The 21519-nt window shown below is 44.7% G+C and overlaps 1 protein-coding gene across 1 annotated transcript in view; it reads right to left on the bottom strand.

Annotated features, from left to right (window-relative positions):
• GTF2E2 (general transcription factor IIE subunit 2) overlaps positions 1-11667 on the bottom strand; it is a 149827-nt gene extending 138160 nt beyond the window's left edge. The window contains exon 1 of the mRNA XM_073597671.1: positions 11466-11667. The gene's annotated coding sequence lies outside the window, so the exon portion shown is untranslated. The remainder of the gene's footprint in view (positions 1-11465) is intronic.
• Positions 11668-21519: the final 9852 nt, after the last annotated feature.

The raw sequence follows: 21519 nt of genomic DNA, 5'->3' as shown, positions 1-21519 counted from the left end.
CCAAGTTGTAGTAAGTCAATAATGGGGAGATGAAGGTGCTTCAGGGAGACCACAGACAATACTGGTGACTAGTTCTTTGCACCCAGCCTGCCTTATTTTGAGCACAGCTTCTAAAAATTAGACCCTCTTAAAAATCAAATAATCAGCACAACAGCATATTCTGGAGGTTAAAAATGGCAACTAGCTTATTTATTTTCATGGAAAGCTTCCTTTAAAGAACCCCGGTCTAAGAAGAAACCTATATATAGGCCACAACAAAGTTTTTCTGTGGCACCTTCAATGTCTGCACTCAGTCAACCTTCGGGCTGGCAGCAGGCATTTTTGGTTTGCTTTTGATATAAGAGAATGGATTTATTTATTTTGTAATAACAAAATGAGGCCTTTAATAAATTATGCTGGAAAGCAGTGTCACCTGAACCATGCTGTCCTGTCAGACACCTGAACACATACTGTTTAATATACTATGTTATATATCTTATTTGCTTTGGAGCTTATACCAAGAGTAATTTGATTATGGAGAGACGGCGGTGTTGGTAGTACTAGATTGGGATTCCCAATTCTCATTTATTTTTGTATTGTGAAGAGATGAATCTGAACCCTGGGGAGTTCACACTTGCCTATACACATGGGAGGCCAAGACAGATATAATGGGCTTAAGGCAAATATTTTGTGTAAAGTGTATCTAAAACCAAAACTAAAATCTAATTTATTGGAGATTACCAGTCCTATATGCTGAACTCCATAAGCCAAACCTTAAAAAAAGACACAAATTAATGCATTCATTAAAACGTAAAGCAGAACTAAGATTGGGGGAGGGAGAAAAAGAAAAAGGAGACAAACAGGGGTCGAGTTACTAAAACTGTAAGGTAGAAAAACTGGTGCAGCCCTGCATAGAAACCAATCAACTTCCAGGTTTTATAGTCAAAGATTTATTGAACAAGCTGTGGTTAGAAGCGGATTGGTTTCTATGCAAAGCTGCACCAGGATTTTACACCCTACAGTTTTAATAAAATCAACCCCACAGAGACAAAACTCATCAGTCTTCTGCTTCTTCTTTCATGTTTGTCACATGCTGGGGGGAGAGATAAGACCTGGTAGTGTTACTTAGGGCCGGTTCACATTGCAGCGATGCCAGAAATCGCATGCGATTCGCACCGCACTGCTATGCAGATCAAATGTGATGTCTGTGCACTGCAAATTCAGCCATACATATCGTATGGCTGAATTCGCAATGCATTTGGACCAAACTCGTGCGGGACCCTGAAAAAGATGTATAAAACAATGTTATCCATCTTTTGTGAACTACTAATCTAGGGCTGCAACTAACGATTATTTTCATAATCGATTAGTTGGCCGATTATTGTTTCGATTAATCGGTTAATAACCTTAAAAAAAAGTGTGGTGTATAATTTAGTTAATATGTAAAGTTTAAAAAAAGGTAATTTATTCCTAAATATCTTTATACGCAGGGGTAAATATAAATTACCAACTATATGGTTAGGAAGTAAAATCTTTAATCCTCTCTGAGAATAACAGACAGAAGAGATATACTCTATATACTATTAGGAGGTTGAATCTGGTAAATATCAGACTCAGATCAAATTTTTTTATTTAAAGAAAAAAAAAATCTAGACTGTTTTGCAGATTTTCAAACATAACTGTAATATTATATGCTTTTCTGCAGCTTCTCCATTGAAGTATATTGAACCAAAAAAGCAACGTTTTGCATTGAAAAAGGTCCTTGACCCTTTCCAAATACACAGAAGCTGTATAGCATAGATGTGAATGTTAAATGAACTGTAGTGCATTTCTGCAAAAAGCACCAAAAAACACATGGGTGGGAACCAGGCCTAAGACATTTAGTAATATAATGGAGTTAAAAAAAAAAAAAATTAAAAAAATTAGCCCTTAGTTTTTTTACTTTGCAACAGTGAAAGTAATATATACAGTAGAGATTATTTGCTCTTTTTGTACTATATAGGGCTAATTTTAGCTTTTTTAACCCCATTATGGTACTGGCCGATTAATCGATTACTATTTTCATAATCAATTAGTTGTCGATTAATCGATTAGTTGTTTTGGGCCCTATACTAATCCCTTCAATCCACCATGTAATGAATATGAACAAAAGCAGACATGTTTTAAGTCCAGCCTGTGTGACAACCATGGCTGCCTCCACAGATACAGTGGAGTGAGTGAGCGTAGCCACCCATGGACATGAAGTGTATTATTCACAGGATTAGTGAAAATAAAGACGCCCTGTCTAAGGACTGGTAAGCTGCAATATACAGTATTACATTTTTGTTCTTAGGTTTAAATGTGTTTTGTGCATGCGCGGGAGTGACATCATCGTGGCGCAGCCAAATAGATTGCCGGAGGACACGGAACCCAGAAGGAAGACCGGAGTGAAGATGGAAGCGCCTTCAGCAGTGACAGCGTGTCGCTGGAAGGCTTCGTTCTAAGGTAAGTATTTTATAATATGCCAGTATGCGATACTAAAACATTATGCCATAGTCTTACAGGGTTTTAAAAAAAAAAAAAGTGGTTTACTACCGCTTTAATTGAGAAATTATATATATATAGGGCTGGAGGAAAAAAAAAAAATCGATTTAAATCTTGAATCGAGTTGAGAGGTCAAATCGATTTTCTTTAGATTTTTTTTTTCCCCACCGCGCCGGTCCTGAGGAGCTGCGGGCAGGAGTTTTTAGGTGAGGCCGGACGACGCGGACTAGGCCGAAGCCTCGCCTAAAAACTCCTGGGTGCAGCTCCTCAGGACCGGCGCGGTGTCAAAAAAAAAAAAAAAAACACAACTCAAAATTATGAATCGAGTTTTTTTTAAGAAAAATCGCAGATTTTTTTTTTTAGAAAATCTTCCAGCCCTAATACACACACACACACACACACACACACACACACACACACACACACACACACACACACACCTGATCCGGTGATCCCCGCCGCAGCACCTCAGGCCCACTGTCATTACCTCGACAAGGAGGACCAGGTCAAAGGAACTCAAGCTGGATATGTCCGGCAAGAAAAATCAACCTGCAAGACTGCGCTGCCTCATTGACTTCTTCACTATGCAGCCGGCACATAGGGGAATCCAAGATGGTGCTGGGAAGTTGCATAGCTCTCCGACTACAGCCTTGCGGGGATCCAGACCAGGAAACATTCTCTGACATGGGAGGACAACTCCATGGACCTCTCTCCCTCTCCAACATCTGATAGAGGTAAGAGGGTACCTAACACCTGCACACTCTCCCCTCAAGGCCCCCTCTGCTAAAAAAAAACTAGCAACAATGCCACAGCATGCTGATTACACTGAGCCACTAGCCAGCTTTCCAGTTAAAGACACGCCAGCAACTGAATCCACTTTAAAAGCAATGCTGTTATATCTACAGGCTGGCCTTCATGCGAACTGTGCTCCTCTATTTCCCAATCATCTAACAGGATAGACCAGATAGGAGGATAGTACAACACATTTAGAATCCCAGATGTCTGAAGTCGCTAAGGCACATGACGAATTAGTGGACGCATATGAGTCACAAAATGAAAATGATACACAAACTCCAGCTGAAAGTCGCCGATCTGAAAGATCGCTCCAGATGCAATAATATCATGTTGAGAGGCATACCAGAAATTATCAAGCCGAGAGAGTTGGTCTCTTAAGCCCCATACACATCAGATATTCTGCTGGATTTTTGTCTTCAGATTTACCAAAACCATGTAGTGCAAGGGCCTGCCTGATTGCATACAAATTAAAACTCCTAAGGTTTGACCTCATATTATATGGTTTTGGTAAATCTGAAGACAAAAATCAGCAGAAAATCTGATAGTGTGTATGGGGCTTTATATACACCAATTATTTCTGAAGATAATTCCTGATCTGAATCCTAGGGCCCTCCTCACGGATAGATACAACACCCAGAGACGTTCTCGTCAGGGTCCACTATGACATTAAGGAGAGGCGCCTAAGAGCCGCCAGGTCCGACTGGTCTTTACCACCTCCACACATGGGAGTGGCCCTGTATCAAGACATCTATGCAGAGACTAAAAGGAATTTGCTCCCATCACCCACGCGCTACGAGACCGCAGTATCGTTTATCGCTGGGGCTTCCTGACAAAACTCCTAGTCACATATCAAAATCAACATATCACCATCTCCTCACCCAAAGATAGCTATAAACTACACAACTGCGGCTTCTCGCCTCCACCGAACCACTCACAGAACCAGCCTTCTTCCAACTCTAGACCCACCTGATACCCTAGCCATGAACACCTAAAGTCCTCTGGTCTCTCCTGCCACAGATCCTTTTCCCTAAGACAGTTGGCTTTTCCTTTATCGGTTATAGCTGTTTGTTAATGTTGATCACCCAGGCAGTGGAGTTATTAAGATCCACCTGTGGACTTCTCCTTTTGGCACTACCTAGGTGCACACCCCCAGGCACACAGTGTGCTACTCCAATTTACTCGTTGGCACTGTGAATTTATCTCTTTGTTATACGGTTATTTGTAACTGTTAACTTTTTTTTCTATTTTCATCTCTGGGTATCACTTCACTCTCTTTCTCTCCACCTTCTCCTCAAGGGTTATTTCCCTCTTGTCGTGATCTCTCTCCAAACCTATTGACACCAACAAGCTTACTCCCTCATGGCTCTCTGGATATCAACTTTGAACACTAAATGGGTTTAAACAGCCCTTTAAAAAGATTGAGCCTTGGAATGAAGCGTTAGCTTTAAAATCCGATGTCCTTTGCGTTCAAGAGACACACTTTAACCACTTCCCATCCCGCCTATAGACACATGACGACCACAAGGTGGCTCTCTCATCCTGGGCGGAAGTCATATGACGTCCTCGGCTTCCTGGCCATCTAGGGGCGCACCCGCCACGTCACTGGGGAGCTGATTGGCGTGCCCGGCGGGCGCGATGTCCGCCGGGCACCCGCGATTGCTTGTCACAGAGCAGGGACATGGATCTGTCCCACAGATCAACGTCCTCTCAGGGGTGAGGAGACAGATCATGTGTTCCTTGTATACAGGGACACTGATCGGTCACCTCCCACAAGTCAGTCCCCTCCCCCCCAGTTAGAATCACTCCCTAGGGAACACAGTTAACCCCTTGATCACCCCCTAGTTTTAACCCCTTCCCTGCCAGTGACATTTATACAGTAAACAGTGCATTTTTATAGCACTGATCGCTGTATAATTGTCAATGGTAGCAAAAATGTGTTGAAAGTGTCCAATTTGTCTGCCGTAAAATCGCAGTCCTGAAAAAAAAAAAAAAAAAAAACCCACAGATCGCCGCCATTACTAGTAAAAAATAAATAAATAATAAAAATGCCATAAATCTATCCCTATTTTGTAGGCGCTATAACTTTTGCGCAAACCAATCAATATACGCCTATTGAGATTTTTTTTACCATAAATATGTAGAAGAATACATATCGGCCTAAACTGAGGAAGAAATGTTTTTTTTTTTTTTTGTTTTTTTTTTTTTAATTGGGATAGTTATTATAGCAAAAAGTAAAAAATATTGGGGGTTATTTACGAAAGGCAAATCCACTTTGCCCTACAAGTGCAGTCGCTGTAGATCTGATGGGAAGATCTGAAATGAGGGGAAGCTCTGCTGATTTTATCATTCAATCATGTGCAAGCTAAAATGCTGTTTTTTTAATTTTCCTTGCACGTCCCGCTCGGAACTACAGTGAGTGCACTTTCAAGTGCACTTGTAGTGCAAAGTGGATTTGCCTTTCGTAAATAACCCCCATTGTGGTTTTTTCAAAATTGTCGCTCTTTTTTTGTTTATAGCGCAAAAAATAAAAACGCAGGAGGTGATCAAATACCAGCAAAAGAAAGCTTTATTTGTGGGGGAAAAAAATGATCAAAATTTCCTATGGGTGCAGTGTTGCATGACCGCGAAATTGTCATTTAAAATGTTACAGCGCTGAAAGCTGAAAATTGATCTGGGCAGGAAGGGGGTAAAAATGCCCAGTATTGAAGTGGTTAAGCAAGTGGTTAAGCTCTCATCGCCTTTTCCAACACATTTTTTTGCAAATCCAGTAACAAGACTAAAGGCGTCATGATAGCAGTACGCAACTCGGTCGCTTTTCAGCTCCGCCACGTAGAATCAGACCCTATGGGCACATTCCTCATACTGGATGCCCTTTTCAACAACTCCCCTTTAGTCTTAGTCAACATCTACGCCCCAAAAATTCTCACCAGAAACGTTTTCTGAAGCTAATCCTTAACAAAATCTCCCCCTATCCCAGAGAACACTTAATTCTCTGCGGGGACTTCAGCAATATCCTCGACCACTCACTTGATACTACCAATACACACAGAGGGAGACCCACAGCTTTGCTCTCCATTGTACACTTGTAAGACCCATTTGATCCCTGGCGGTGTCTACAAGGTGTTGAGAGGAATTACACATTCTATTCTGTAGCTCAACAATCCAATTCCAGGATTGACCTATTCCTGATGCATAAATCCCTCTTAAAATCCATATCACGAGCTGACAGCGGCTTAATCACGTGGTCGGACCATGCTCCAGTGACTATGCTACTGTCACTCCTACTGGACATCAAACAACATACCCCTTGGCGTATGAACACGTCTCTTTTTGCACATCCATAGCGTCAGGAACAGATCAAACTGAAATTAAAAAACATTTTTTGAACTCAATGTTGGCTCTGTTCAGAAAGACCACCTCCTATAGAATTCCAACAAATCTTAAGATAGGTATCTTTATTAAAGTGGATGTAAACCCACTACCATCATTTGCAAGATATTACCAAAGTTAATATCTATAATGATATACATGCCTCCTGCCTGTATCCGTTTGTTTTATTACTCACCCCCTCAGCTGTAATTTGCCCCACAATATCGCCGAATTGGTGGGCGTTTCTCATTCCCGTCGCTCGGTGGGCGGAGTCGTGACATCAGAGGACTCCTCCGCCCACCGCTACACTCCCCTGGCCATCCGGCGTTGAAAAATAAAAGAAGATTGCTCAGAGATGGATTAACTCTGTGTGGTAAGACTGGGCTCAAATGATAGGAAATCTTATACTCTACATTATGACACCAAAAAAAAAAATTGGGGGGTTTACATCCACTTTAAGCTGGGAGCCCTAGTAAAAAAGGCCGCTCACAAAAAATTGCCGAACTCCTTGATTAAATCCACAAAGTGGAGAAATCTGACCCTACAAGGTCTCTCCCGTCTCTTCACGATTTGCTACAGGTGTTTGGTCAAGTCTCCTCCATGTTGGACATTTGCATTGACCATATCACAAAGCAAGATCTATCACGCACTTCCCCTTTTCCTTGGTCCTCAGCTTCCTCTCTCACATATTTGGGTATTCAGCTCACAACTCCCTCCACCAATACTTTCCATATCAATCTGGAGACCCTCCTCAGGAAACTCAAGGATCTCTTCTCCACCTTGGAGGTAATCAAAACATCCTGGGCGGGGAAGATATCCCTCTCAAAAATGTATCTCATGCCACATATTACCTACCTCTTTTTCGCACTCTACCAGCTGCCTTTCTGGTCGCCCACCTAAATACAATCCAACTAACTCTTAGTGCCTTCATCTGATATAACAAGCATCCCAGAGTGAAACACTTTATTATGTGCACACCAACAAAATATGTGGGAATTGGAGTACCGGACATTAAAACCTACTACAAGGCCATATTACTGACACAAACCGCGACTGGTGGTCATCTGATTTCTGCCCAGCATGGGTACAAATTGAGGAACCAGCTCTCAAATTCCCTACAAAATCCTTGCTAGCTGCCATATGGCTTCAGGGAAATAATCCTCTCTCAGCTCGGCGAATGCAACTAATAAATCTGGAGGGCCATCTTTCAACAAGCAAATGGCATCCCTGGGCACATCCTATCCTCCCTCCCTATCTCAGCTCTAGGTCTCTTTAAGTGAAGGTTTGTCCCTCGATTCATGGGAGGCTCTGGGAATCACAATCAATGCATATACTCTTTCCAAGCCCTGCATGAAAAATATGCCATCTCCAACTGGGACTTTTACAAGTACCTCCGAATCAGACACATTCTAAATAAATTACTGTGGTCATCGAATACTCTCCCATCGGATATTCTCCACTTCTATGAGCATCCACCGCCCTCATTTAAAAAGGAACTTCAGACTTTTACCACTTACTGAATGGAGCAGCGCCTCAACAAAAGCTTTCATACATGGTGAAATGGGAACAAAACCTCCACTTCTCTGCTGTTTTGAACCAATGATACTCTGCATCTCACACCACACTGAAATACTGCAAATGTCTTTCCCACTCGGAATCAGTGCAGAAACTCCTTTATCAGTGGCATCATACCCCACAGAAGCTTGCAAGGTTTTTTCCATCAACTTCACTTTTGCTGGCGGAACTGTGGCAGACAAGGGACAACTATTCACATATGGTGGACCTGCTCAGGTCTCACACAATTCTGGACAGACATTCAGTCTTTGATGAATGCTATTGCTAGTACGAGAAAAAAAAAAAAAAAATTACTGCCGCGGTTGGCCTTGGTGGGCTTGGGTTTAGAGGATCAGCCCAGACATTCCCATCCTATCCTGACACACATCCTCATTGGTCATCTGACCATAGCCCATAAATGGAAAAGCAATACCCTTCAACAAGCTGTAGCCACTGTCAACCAACACATGCACCTGAAACACATATTCGCCAAAGCCAATCTAACCATGCCTAAATTCCTAGGGCAGAGAACATTGCCACCCAACCGAACTTTAAGTCTCTCCCCGTTTGTACTAGGGCTCCCCTGACAGAATATAAGCTATGATAGCAAATCCAGCAAGGTCGACTGCACTTGTAACTTAAATTCAGTAAGTCTCCTATGTTGCAGCTACAAACCTACTATTCCCCCCCCCCCCCCCCGCTCCCCCTCTTCACCAAAACCCTGCCTTTCCTCTTTTTTTTTCCCCTTTTCCTCGATACCTAGATGAGTAAAGCATGCTGCTTATTCATTACTTACTTTTGCAACCTACTCTGTATTGTATGTCACCTATACCAATTTCCTTGGTCCGCATACATGTTGCATTTGATTGTTACCGCACTCATATTTGTACGTGCTCTGTTGAAAACCGAATTAAAATTTAAGATTAAAAAAAAAAAAAAAATGTAATCTGACATTCAAAATGTATTCTGCTGCATGTCCCAATAAGTGTATATTAATTTGTTTGTGCTAGAGTTATAGTGTCTACAAACCTTGTTATATATACTGGAACCACTCTGTTCTGGTCTTCCACCGCCTCTCCCTCCAACCGCCTAACAGTTACCCGTAGAAACCTTCGTTACCTCAACCCTTCTCTTCTCTGCTACTGACCACCTCTATGACAAAATGTCAACCGTCCTGCCCCAACCTAGCCACTTTCGTCTACAAAAGCTCACGGAGGCGATTTAGTTTGCATATGTAGCGCTATATAAAGTTATTCATTCATTCATCCTCCCTAGACAAGCTCGCCCCCCTCACTACATGCAGAATCAGGCCCCGACCGCTACAACCCTGGCAAACAGATGACACCAGAAGTCTCAGAAAACATAGCCGCGCTCTTACGCCACACATCTGTGGCGCAAGACTAAGTCCCAGGAAGACTTGAACCAATATATAGCTGCCCTCCTAAATATACTGCCTCCACACTGCCAAACACACTCATTAACACCCAGTCCCCATCAACTCTTCTCTACCATTAATGCTCTACTCTGTCCTCCACTGCCTCCATCCTCTAGCTCGCTCACTGTCCAGGATATCGCCAATTACTTAAAAAAAAAAAATGGGGAAGAGGGATTGATACAATTTGTGAGGAGATCTCCAACGTGCAGAAACCTCCCCCACTCAACACCCCATGTCCACAGGTACAATCATTACTTCCATCATTCAACCCTGCTAGTATTAAAGAAGAAGTCCAGCCCAAGCTCGTCACAGGAGTGCAATTCGTTTTACACTCCTGTGACCCATTTTCAGGACGTCACTGGAGTCAGTCCAGGCACCGCGTCATCACGACAAAGTCTGGATCAGCCAGGTGCCTGGACTAATGCCTGTCTCAGGCTCTTAGCGAGCCCGAGACGGCCGCTCCCCGCCCCTCCCTAGCTCACCGCTCCAGTAGGCGTGGAGGAGCAGAGAGGAGATCTGCTGATTGACAGGCAGTAGCTCTCCACTCGGGGATCTGTGAGAACCGAGCTATCGGCGGTGTTCAATTGCTCGGTTCTCAGTGCAGAGGCGCCGGGGAGCCGAGGCTCCATCCACCTAGGTAAGTATGAATGGGCAAAAAAAACGTCCCTAGAAAATCCTTGCTAGCTGTCATATTTTACGTATTGCATTACTTCTCTTTTAAACAAGGTTTCTAAACTATTTTCTAACACCCATCTAACCACCTGCCCCCTCGCAAATGCTACGCTCACCCTCTGAATCAATTCTACACTCTCAAACTCACATTTTCAACCTCTCCCTCTCTTCTGGCATCTTCCCCAACGCTCTAAAACATGCACTGGTCACCCCCATACTTAAAAAGCCGTCCTTTGCCCTACAAATCTACGCCCTATCTCCTTGCTCCCCTTTTCCTCTAAACTCCTGGTCTACAATCGACTGAGCGACCATCGGACCATGAAAAAATGTCTTGATCCCCTTCAGTACGGATTTCGCCATCAACACTCCATGGAAATTGCTCTCATTAAACTCACAAAACGACCTAACAGCTATAACCAGCGGACACTATTCTGTACTACTTTTCCTGGACCTCTTTGCTGCCTTTGACACAGTGGACCACCCGCTCCTCAAAAAAAAAGAAACACCGCTATGATTGGCTGTCACATGATCCGAAAGCTCCCAACCACAAGCGTACATCGGGAGCTTCCCGGGACCTGCCAGTTCCCACGCATGAAGCATGCTCTCAGCGCAGTAAGTTGCTTTAACAAGGCCGCCAATCGGCTGCATATATGCGCGCAGCTGGCATCAAGGGGTTAAAGACACAAAACGTTTGATTTGCACGTTTTCAGACATTCTAATTCAAGTCAATGGGGCCAAAAACACCCAGGTCTGCCTGAAAATTCGCTCAAGATACAAAGGTCTGAGCACTCATATGTGAACAGGCACCATTGAATTACATGGGATTTCAGATGTTGAGCATTTTAGAGCTTTGAGCTACTAAATGGTGAGGTGTGAATGAGGCCCAAAGTATCCTGAAATGTTACAAAATACATCAGAACACCAGAAAAAAAAAAACACCTTTACTAGATTGAGATAAAAACATAAAACTGACAAACCCTTTTAATACAAAATAACCTCTCTGGCACTCACAGCTGGGCAACCTGTAGCCTCCAGTGAGGAACTACAAGTCCCAGCTTCCACTCATGCTGTGCTATATGAGCTAACTTTCTACAACCCCCCCAAGCAGCAGCAAGTACAACATGGAATTTCCTCTCACCGGTACTCAACCTCGACCTGCTGCTGCTGCTGGCACACTCCGAGCACCCACCGCCTGAACCATACACACACTGCACTCGACGTAGCCAATCAGCGATTAGCCTTCTTTCCGCTTCAGTTACGTCAGTTCCCACAGAACACCGGGGCAACCTCAGTCTACTTTGTCTCTGTCGTTGTTTTTCAATAAAGCTGGATATGGAAAGCTGCCTAGCAACCGGCGCAGCGTTTCTGCGTAACAAGAGGCTGGCGTGGTCGTGGGCGAGGTGTCGCACAACACAAGCGGAAGTGATGTAGAAGGTTGAAGTATGGTTTTAACTTCCTGTGGACGACCTTTTGTTGTTTGTTGATGATAACAGCATTGGTGTTTGAGGTTTTTTTTTTAACACCCGGAAATGTTTCTTCTGGCTTTCTGTTGTCGCTAAATAAATTCACAAACCATGTTTGTTTACATGGTTTTATTTTATTCTCTGCTAGTTATGCTTATACGTTCCAGGTATGTATAGTACCAAAATTGTGCTAGATCACACAAAAGACTAGTGGCGGCTGGTGCTCAAAATTTTTTTTTGTAGGGGGGCGCCAACAAACTGAAAAATACTTAAAAAAAGAAAACATCAATTGCAGCCTCACTGTGCCTATCAAATTCAGCCACTTTGCTCATCAATTGCAGCCACTGTGCCCAGAAAATGCAGCCACTGTGCACATCGTATGCAGCTAGTGTGACCACATTTCCAAACTGCCATTCAGGGACCCCCCTGCACCCGCCCAAAAAAGATAATTTTTGATACTTTTTTTTTGCCAATTTTTGGAAACGACAATGGTCCCAAAAATTGTCCGATGTGTCCGCCATAATGTCGCAGGCCTGATAAAAATTGCAGATTGCTGCCATTACTCGTAAAAAAATAAAAAAAATAAATAAAAATGCTTTAAGGTGCTACAGCGCTAAAAATAGCGCCTGCATAGCACCTGTAAAGAGCCGCTCCTGTCTCTCCAGTGTGAAAGCTGGAGGGCTTTCACACTGGAGCGGTACAGTTGCAGGACGTTAAAAAAAACTCCTGCAAGCCGCATCTTTGGAGCGGTGAATACACCACTCCGAAACTGCTCCTGCCCATTGATCTGAATGGCCATCGATGCAGAACTGCTGGCAAAGCGCCGCTGCAGACGCGAGGCGGAGCGGCCCAAGCAACCAGTTTGGCACTTCGGCAATGTTATCTCAGGGTGGCTGACAGCTGGGTGTCTCCTAATTTCATTCCGGGACACTGTATTGTCCCGGAATGAAGGTGCCCGGGACACAAATTTGGATTAAGGGACAATCCCGGGCAATCCGGGACACGTGGGCACCTTATATGCAGCCACTGTGCCCATCAAATACAGACACTTTGCCATCAAATGCAGCCCTTGTGCCCATCATATGCAGCCACTGTGCCCACCAAATACAGCCACTATGCCCATTATGTGCAGCCACTGTGCCCACCAAATACATATACTGTGCCCATCATATGCAGCCAATGTGCCCACCAAATAAAGTCACCGTGCCCATCATATGCAGCCACTGTGCCCACCGACCTCCCCCCACTTGCGGGATTTGCAGCTCTCACAGCACACTGCCCCCCCCCCCCTCTCTGACAGTGGCTCACTGCTCTGGTAGCACCCCCTGTGGTCAGGCACTTACCACCGGGCAGCAGCTCCTCTCCAAGCGCACCAGAGCAGTGGCAACCTCCGCTCCAGCCTGTCTCCTCCGCTCCTCTTCCTAAACGCCAGGCATCCAATAGGGTGGCCTGGCGCTTTGGCCAATCAGGAAACAGGTCTGACGCCCTGCCTCTTGATTGGTGGGGAGGAAGGTTCGTGTGAAAATAGCGAAAATTAATTTGCTATTGTCACACAATTGGGTGGGATCAGAGCACACTCTCTGCACCCCGAGCCAACTCTATTTTGAAGCCTAGTGGAGCCTCTGACTTTAATCAGGTGCTTCAAAAAGTGCATCTCTGCATTCGGCGTCCTGAAAGGGGCTTGGTGCATGGATGGGGGGACGGCGCCCGTGTGCCCACAATGCACGGCCGCCACTGCAAAAGACTGAATACTGATTGAGTCCAAAGGCAGAATAAGGCTACGCTCACACTTGGGCGCATGAGGAACGTGTGCAAAATCAAATTCCGGATGCATTGCCCTTTAGCAAACGCATGGCATCTGTTAACGGCCCCCCACAGATCTGCTAATGCACACCAAAATGCATATCATCAGTTGCATGCTTTCCGGTGCTGCATAATTTCGCATGAGTGTCAGGGACTTCTTTTGTATGTTTTTCGCATGTAGGGCAGCCCATTGGAATGAATGGACTGCTTTACCCAGGAACGTGCAGAAAACGCACAGAAACGCATTTGTGTGTTCCCCTCGCACCTGCATGGTTTGAACTGAGCCTAAGAGATTAGAAAACAATCTACCTGCACTCTATTTTGAATTTTTCTCCTCTAGGTTTTTATCTTTTAGTATCCTAATATAACTGGAAATGGCTGTGTGCCCCTTTGTGACTCAGCAACACATTATCTGTCAGATCTCTAAAACTGGCTATACACTATAGGTGAAATTCAATAAAGCAGGTACTACTTGTTTTTGGCAGCATCCCTCCTTTAAAAATGCCAGCGTCTAATACAAGAAAAGTCACTGTTTGGATGAAAATTTTCCACCCAACTCCTTCAACAAAATTTGATTGAAAAAAATCAACTTTTATTGAGCCAGGTGGTACTAACAGGGCCACCAACAGAGCAAATTTCAGCTGCTCCCTGTCCAGGGGCCTTTTGTGAAAGCAGTGGGCTTGTGTGCAAGATAATAAATCAAGCCCCTGATCACTGCCCCAGTGTCGTTTATAATAAACAATGCATCCAGCACCTGTCCTGATCACCACCATACCCCATACCAGCACCATGATCACCGCCATATGTCATACCAGCACCATGATCACCGCCATATGTCATACCAGCACCTTGATCACCACTGTATGCCATACCAGCACCCTGATCACTGTCATACCCCATACCAGCGCCCTGATCACTGCCATACCCCATGCCAGAATCCTGATCACAACCATACCCCATACCAGCATTCTGATTACTCCATATGCCATACCAGCATCCTGATCACCACCATTCCCTATATCAGCGTTCTGATCACCCCATATGCAATACCAGCATCCTGATTACCGCCATACCCCATACCAACGTCCTGATCACCCCATATGTCATACCAGCGTCCTGATCACTGCCATACCTCATACCAACATCCTGATCACTGCCATATGTCATACCAACGTCCGCCATTTTAGGGTCTCAACTGATCAATTTTCACATATATATCACATAGTTTGTACACTCTGTAACTTTTATACAGTCTAAATAATATACACTGATTTGGGTTATTTTCAACCAAAAATGTAGCAGAATACATTTTGGCCAAAATTTATGAAGAAATATTATTTATTTGCAAAATTTTATAACAAAAACTAAGCAAAAACATTTTTTTTCTAAATTTTCGGTATTTTTTCATTTATATAGCAAAAGATACAAAAAACAGTGGTGAATAAATACCACCAAAAGAAAGCTCTATCTGTCTCCAAAAATGCTAAAAATGTCATACAGTGTTGTATGACTGAGTAATTGTCACTCAAAGTTTGAAAGCGCTAAAAGGTGAAAATTGGCCCGGACTGAAAGGCGATGAAAGTGTCCAGACTTGCAGGGGTTAAAATGACGCAGAGTGCAGGGGTTCAGTAGTAAGTGACGCAAAAGGTTCAGTTGTCAGGGATGCAGAGTTCAGGGGTCAGTAGTAAATGACGCCGAGTTCAGAAGTCAGGAGTAAGTGACACAGAGTTCAGGGGTCAGTAGTGACACAGCGTTCAGGGGTCAGTAATAAGTGACACAGAGGTCAGGAGTAAGGAGGAATGCCACCTGTACGTAATTGACGCAGACAGTCCGGGTTTTGACACTTATGCCCGGGTTTGACTCCACCTCAAACCCGGACACACAGCATACCTCCAGTCCCAAACTTCACTTAAAACTGTTCCGGGGATGGAGCTAGTGGCGATCCAAGGAGGGCTTCTGTCAGCTGCGCATCACCTGTCTGTGCTCTCTGCCTTCTCCCTCGCCCGGCGCCTCTCCCCCCTCCAGCCACCTAAATGATTGCCTTTGAAGTAGATTGTAGCTAGGAGCGGCCGTGTCCCAACAACGGATGACACCTTCCAGCTCCGCCCCCTAACTCCGGCTCCCAGTGCACTTCCTGGCTTGCTGTGGCTTCTCTGCCGGCAGCACACTCAACTCTCCCTGCATCTACAGCGGAGGAGAAGCAGGGGACGGGGTGGGGAAAGCACAGTCCAGCGTCCAGCCTCGCGCCTGCAGCATCTACTGAAGCCCGTGCCGGCAGCTTGATTTGCTGTAAGGTACAGTACATTCTCTTCTCTGGGGTAGAGAAGTGCTGTGTCCTGGACAGGGAGGGGGGGAAAGGTCTGGAAAAGAAAGAGAGAGATGCTCTGCATTGGGGGAGAGGGGACAAATTTGGGAAAAGAGCTAGGTGGGGGAGGGGATTAAAAGGTGGCCGGTATTTTTGTACACCTGCACTCTGTACATAAGCAAACCTAAACCCTGCACTTTAAATGTAACCTAGTCCTGAACCCTGCACTCTGAATGTAACCTACTCCTGAACCCTGCACTCTGAATGTACCATACTCCTTAACCCTGCACTCTGAATGTAACGTACTGCTGAACCCTGCACTCTGAATGTAACGTACTGCTGAACCCTGCACTCTGAATGTAACGCACTCGTGAATCCAGCACTCTGAATGTAATGTACACCTGAACCCTGCACTCTGAATTTAACGCAGTCCTCAACCCTACACTTTGCATGTAACACACTGTGGACCCTGCTCTCTGTATGTAGCACAATCCTCAACCCTGCACTATGTACACTGCGCACTCATGAATACAATACTCTGTGCATAGCACATGCCTCAATTGTGCACTCTGTAAGCAATGCACTCATGAACTCTGCATTCTGTACATTGCGCACTCCACAACCCTGCACTCTGTACGTAGCGCACCGCTGAATTCTTCACTTTGTACGTAGTGCACTCCTCAACCCTGTACATAGCACACCCCTCAACACTGCACTCTGTTTGCAGCGCACTGCTCAAACTTTCAGGACCCAGTAATAAATGACACAGTGTATGGGAGTAAGCGATTCAAGGGTCAGTAGTGACACAGAGTTCAGGGGTCAGTAATAAGTGGCACAGTGGTCAGGAGTAAGTGACGCCGAGTTCAGGTGTCAGTAATAAGTGACACAGAGGTCAGGAGTAAGTGAGGCAGAGTTCATAGGTCAGTAGTAAGTCGCCCTCCCATGATACAGTTACACAGCCCTCCCCTGCACAATTTACCCTGGACATACATTGCATGCATGGAGGATACACCACTATCCCTGTCCCTAAATAATTACCTGCATAGCCATGTCCTCTCTAGTCCACATTCTTAAGTCCCCTCTAACCACATTTTGCCGCCACCCCCTTCCATTTATACTTTTCATTGGGTTACTTTAAACCACTTCAATACCAGGCACTTTTATTCCCTTCCTGCCCAGGCCAATTTTCAGCTTTCAGTGCTGTTGCACTATGAATGACAATTCCATGGTCATGCATCATTGTACCCAAATGGAATTTCTATCATTTTTTGGAGACAGATAGAGCTTCATTTTGGTGATATTTAATCACCACTGGGGTTTTTATTTTTTGCTAAACAAACAAAAAAGCCTGAACATTTTGGAAAAAAAAAAGTTTTTCTTAGTTTCTGTTATAAAATTTAGCAAATAAGTGCACTGATGAGGCTGCACTTATGTGCATTGATGAGGAGGCACTGAAGAGGTGGCACTGATAGACACTGATAGATGAGTTACTGAGACAGCTTTCTCTGGCGAATGCAAATCAACAGCAGACAAATGCAAGTTTACAATGGAGCTTTGCAGTCTAACAGGGGGCCCTCCAACAGAACTTGGCAGCCCAGCACCAAGCCCTGATACAGGCATAGGCTGCCATAGGGAATTACTGGCACAGCAGGAACAGAAACACCAGCAACAAATTGAGGCCATCATGAAACCGCTTCAGCAAAGGCAGCAGACCGAGGCTGAACGTGAGTCCGGTAACATACCGTCTTTTTGGGTGAGCCACCTGTTGCCAAAAATGACTGTGGGTGATGACCCTGAGATGTTTATGACCACATTTGAAATGTGAAAAAGAAAGTTGGCATAAAGAACAATTGGCTGGACTAGTGACCCCTCCATTATCTGGAGAGTCCCAAAAGGCTTATTATGACTTGGAGTCTGCGGAAGCCAAGAACTATTACTATTTAAAAACTGAAATATTGGCATGACTGGGTGTGACCCTGGCTGTCTGGGCTTAGCATGTACACAATTGGAGTATCAGTTGGGAAAACCATCCTGGTCATAAATGTGTGACCTTATTAATTTACCAGGAAATAGCTGCACCAGAAACTTTGTCTGGTCCAAAAATTGTGGTGCGAGTGGTCATGGACAAATTTCTGACGGCTCTCAGTACTGCCTTACAAAAATGTGTGAGCCATGGAGATCTGGAGACAGCGGACAAATGTGTGGACCTTCTGGAAAGGTACCTCACTACTGAGAATCATACATCTTCCCTCAAAGACTCACAGACTTTCCACCCCAAGACCAGACCTTCTCCAGCTACGGGTAAGACAGCACCAAGGGATGGGGGTGGAAAGAATGAAAGAGGGGGAACTAAAAGTACTCTGGGGACTGCTTCTAATGCCTTGTCAAGAACAGCCAGGAAGGCCTAACACACAGGAGGTGACTAGAAAGATAATTTGTTACGGTTGCCAGGAAGAGGAACATGTAGCAGCAGATTGCCCAGTTAATGAACCAACATAATGTGAGAGAGAGAGAGAGATGGCAGCCCCTATTTGCAACCATCACATGCACTGCAGTAAGGAAAAATGAGAAACCTTCATGCAAAATGTGTATAGATGGTAAACATTTTGCATTGTTGGCTTCAGGTAGACTAGTTACCTTGGTAAAAACTGAACTAGTGGCGGAAAAAGCCTTGGACCCTAGAAAACTGGTGGTCATTTGTGTACATGGGGACACTTGAGAGTATCCGGTGGTAACAGTACCCTTTGAAACCCCCCTGGATATCCTGTGTCATCCGGTGGGTCTGGCTTCCCAACTACCACTTGACGCCATTGTGGGAAAGAATTTTCCAAAATTAGAGGAGCTCTGGGATTGCCCAGATTACCCATTAAGTGCTTCTCATCAGGGAATTCTCTGAATTCTCTCACTCTGAGAGTGAGGATTCTCCTGAGTTTTCCTTGGCAGAGTTAGCAGGGTAAACAACAGGGCCTAGGGAAGATCCTGCAACTTCAGAAGAGAAACAGCAGCCTCTAGTGTTTGCTGATCTAGAAGCACACATATAAAATTTTGCCACAGAACAATTGAAGGACCCCACATTACTAAGTGCATGGGAGAATGTAGTTAAAATAGATAGGGAATTAGTTACCCCAGGTGAGAGTATTTCCCTCCCGTACTTCTTAGTGGAAAGAGACCTTTTATACTCCTGGTCACTCACATAGGGCAGAGGAAACCACTGAGCAACTGGTGGTGCCCAATCCCTAATGCAAGTTGGTCTTAGAACTGGCCCATGGGCACATACTTGGGGGACATTTAGAAGCTGAAAAGACCTGAGAATGAATCATACAGAGGTTCTATTGGCCTGGGATCATCAGGGAAGTAGAAATGTTCTGTTCTTCCTGTTCGGTGTGTCAAATTTCTGCAGCAGTGTCACGTTTCTGTAGTCCTTTGGTTCCCCTGCCTATCATTGAGGTCCCTTTTAAGTGGATCACCATGGATTTTGTTGGCCCCTTGCTGAAGTCTGCTAGAGGGCACCAACACATTTTGGGGATAATGGGCTATGCCACCAGTTACCCGGAAGCAATAGCTCTCCGACACACCTCAGTCAAAACAATCATCAAAGAGCTATTTCAGGTTTTCAGGCATGTGCGTATTCCTAAAGAAGTACCAACCAAACAGTGCACCACATTTATGCCTCAAAGTAAGTAAAGAGCTTTGCAAGCTTCTTAAGGTGACCTATCTACGTATGACAGTGTATCACCCCCAAACAGATGGGCTAGTTGAAAGATTTCACAAAACATTAAAACAAATATTGAGGAAGGTGGTGGATAAAGACAGAAAGAACTGGGATTGTCTACTACCTTATTTGATGTTTGCTATGAGACTGGTTCTCCAATCATCCACAGGGTTCTCTCCTTTTGAGTCACTGTATGGGAGGCACCCAGAGGGGTTATTGGATATTGCCAGAGAAACATGGGAGAGTGAAAGTTCCCCTCATAAAAAGTGTGATTGAACATGTGGCACAAATGCAAGACAGAATTGCGCAAGTGATGTCTTTTGTGAAGAAACATTTGGCTCAAGCTAAATAATCTCAGCAGTGGATTTAGAATTGTGAGGCACAGGTCTGTTCTTTTTCACCCCCTGTTGATAGGGTGTTGGTGTTGGTATCACAGTCGAAAGTAAATTCCTAGCCAAATGGCAGGGCCCCTATGAAGTGTTGGAAAAAATAGATGACGTTATCACCCATAGTAAGGTTTGGGACTCACATTTATTAGATGTTCAGGCTATGTTGGATTCTGTCTGGAAAGCCGGGTTTACGGCCAATCCAAAAAACTTTACCATTGGGCTAGAGGAGGCCAAGTATCTGGGGTATACTATTGTGAGAGGTATAATAAAGCCCCAGGTAAACAAAGTTGAGGCTATTCAGAGTTGGCCATGTCCTGCCAACAAGAAGCAGGTTCAAACATTTTTAGAAATCGCTGGCTATTACCGGTGCTTTATTCCCCATTTTGCCCTATAGGCTGCACCCTAACCAATTTGATAAACAGATTATGGTAACAGATTATTCTCCGTTTAAAGCGGATGGCACAAAACAAAGAGACCAATAGGAGGGTGAATAGGTGGTCCCTGGCCTTTCAAGAATTTTGCTTTACAGTGAAACATCGCCTATATTTTATGCAGATGCAGAAATCTTGTCCCAAATTCACGCATGCCTGGTGGCCTGTGTTCCAACCCAAGGGTGGAAACAAGATGGGGGTATGTGACAAGAAGCCAGGGAAAACTATTGGTTTGTCCAAGATGGGAGATATATTTTTCCCAGATTCAAGCAATATACAAACTGTTTTCATTTGTGTGCTGTGTGATGAGCTTGTTTAGCTTACTGAGGGGTTATCAAGCTCATCTGAAACAGGTCTAGTACTCTGGGCTTTATAAAACTCCCAGGCTGCTTAGGGAGGATACTCCATCCTGGAACCAGATCTCTGTGCAGGACAGGCTGGGGAGCAGCCATTTGCTTGTATGGTGAGATTAAAGTGTTTGAGAGAGAGAGATCCTGTTCCTTTATAGAAGGTTAAACAGCACAGTGCTTGTGCTGTCTAACCGGCCCCTCTCTAAGCTGTAAATACCTGGCTGATCCTGCCAGTTCCTGTGTCCCCTCTATGTACTGACCACGATAATCATGACTGCTGAGCCCTGACTACCATGGTCAGTTTGCATGCCTCTGTCATCCGCAGCCTTTCTCTGTCCCCTTCACCCCCTCCCTCCCTGCCTATCAGCTCCGTGTGTCTGTGTCTCTGTCTCCCCCTCTTGCCGCTATTAGAAAAATAAAAGATTACAAATTGTCACTGAAAGCCCCTCTATTATATCCAGGCATAACACACGTGGGTAAATGTTTTATTAAAACTAAGCTTGTAAATCCCTTTTTACAGATATATTCAGGCCAGTCACATGACTCCCAGCCGGTCTCCTACTCCGATCCAGGGCTACAGTGGGAGGGGCTGAACAGCCACGTGACCTCTCTGGCTTACGTGAGAGGGAGATCTCGCCCCCCCCCCCAGCTGTAGCCCTGGATCGGAGTAGGAGACTGTCCTGGAGTCACATGACCGGCCTGCATATAGCTTATAAAAAGGTATTTACGATCATTTTAA

Source organism: Aquarana catesbeiana, linkage group LG01 (genome assembly GCF_042186555.1).
Source record: "Aquarana catesbeiana isolate 2022-GZ linkage group LG01, ASM4218655v1, whole genome shotgun sequence".
Classification (NCBI taxonomy): domain Eukaryota; kingdom Metazoa; phylum Chordata; class Amphibia; order Anura; family Ranidae; genus Aquarana; species Aquarana catesbeiana.
The sequence above is the reverse complement of the archived record's forward strand: the minus strand, read 5'-3'. Positions and strand labels throughout refer to the sequence as shown.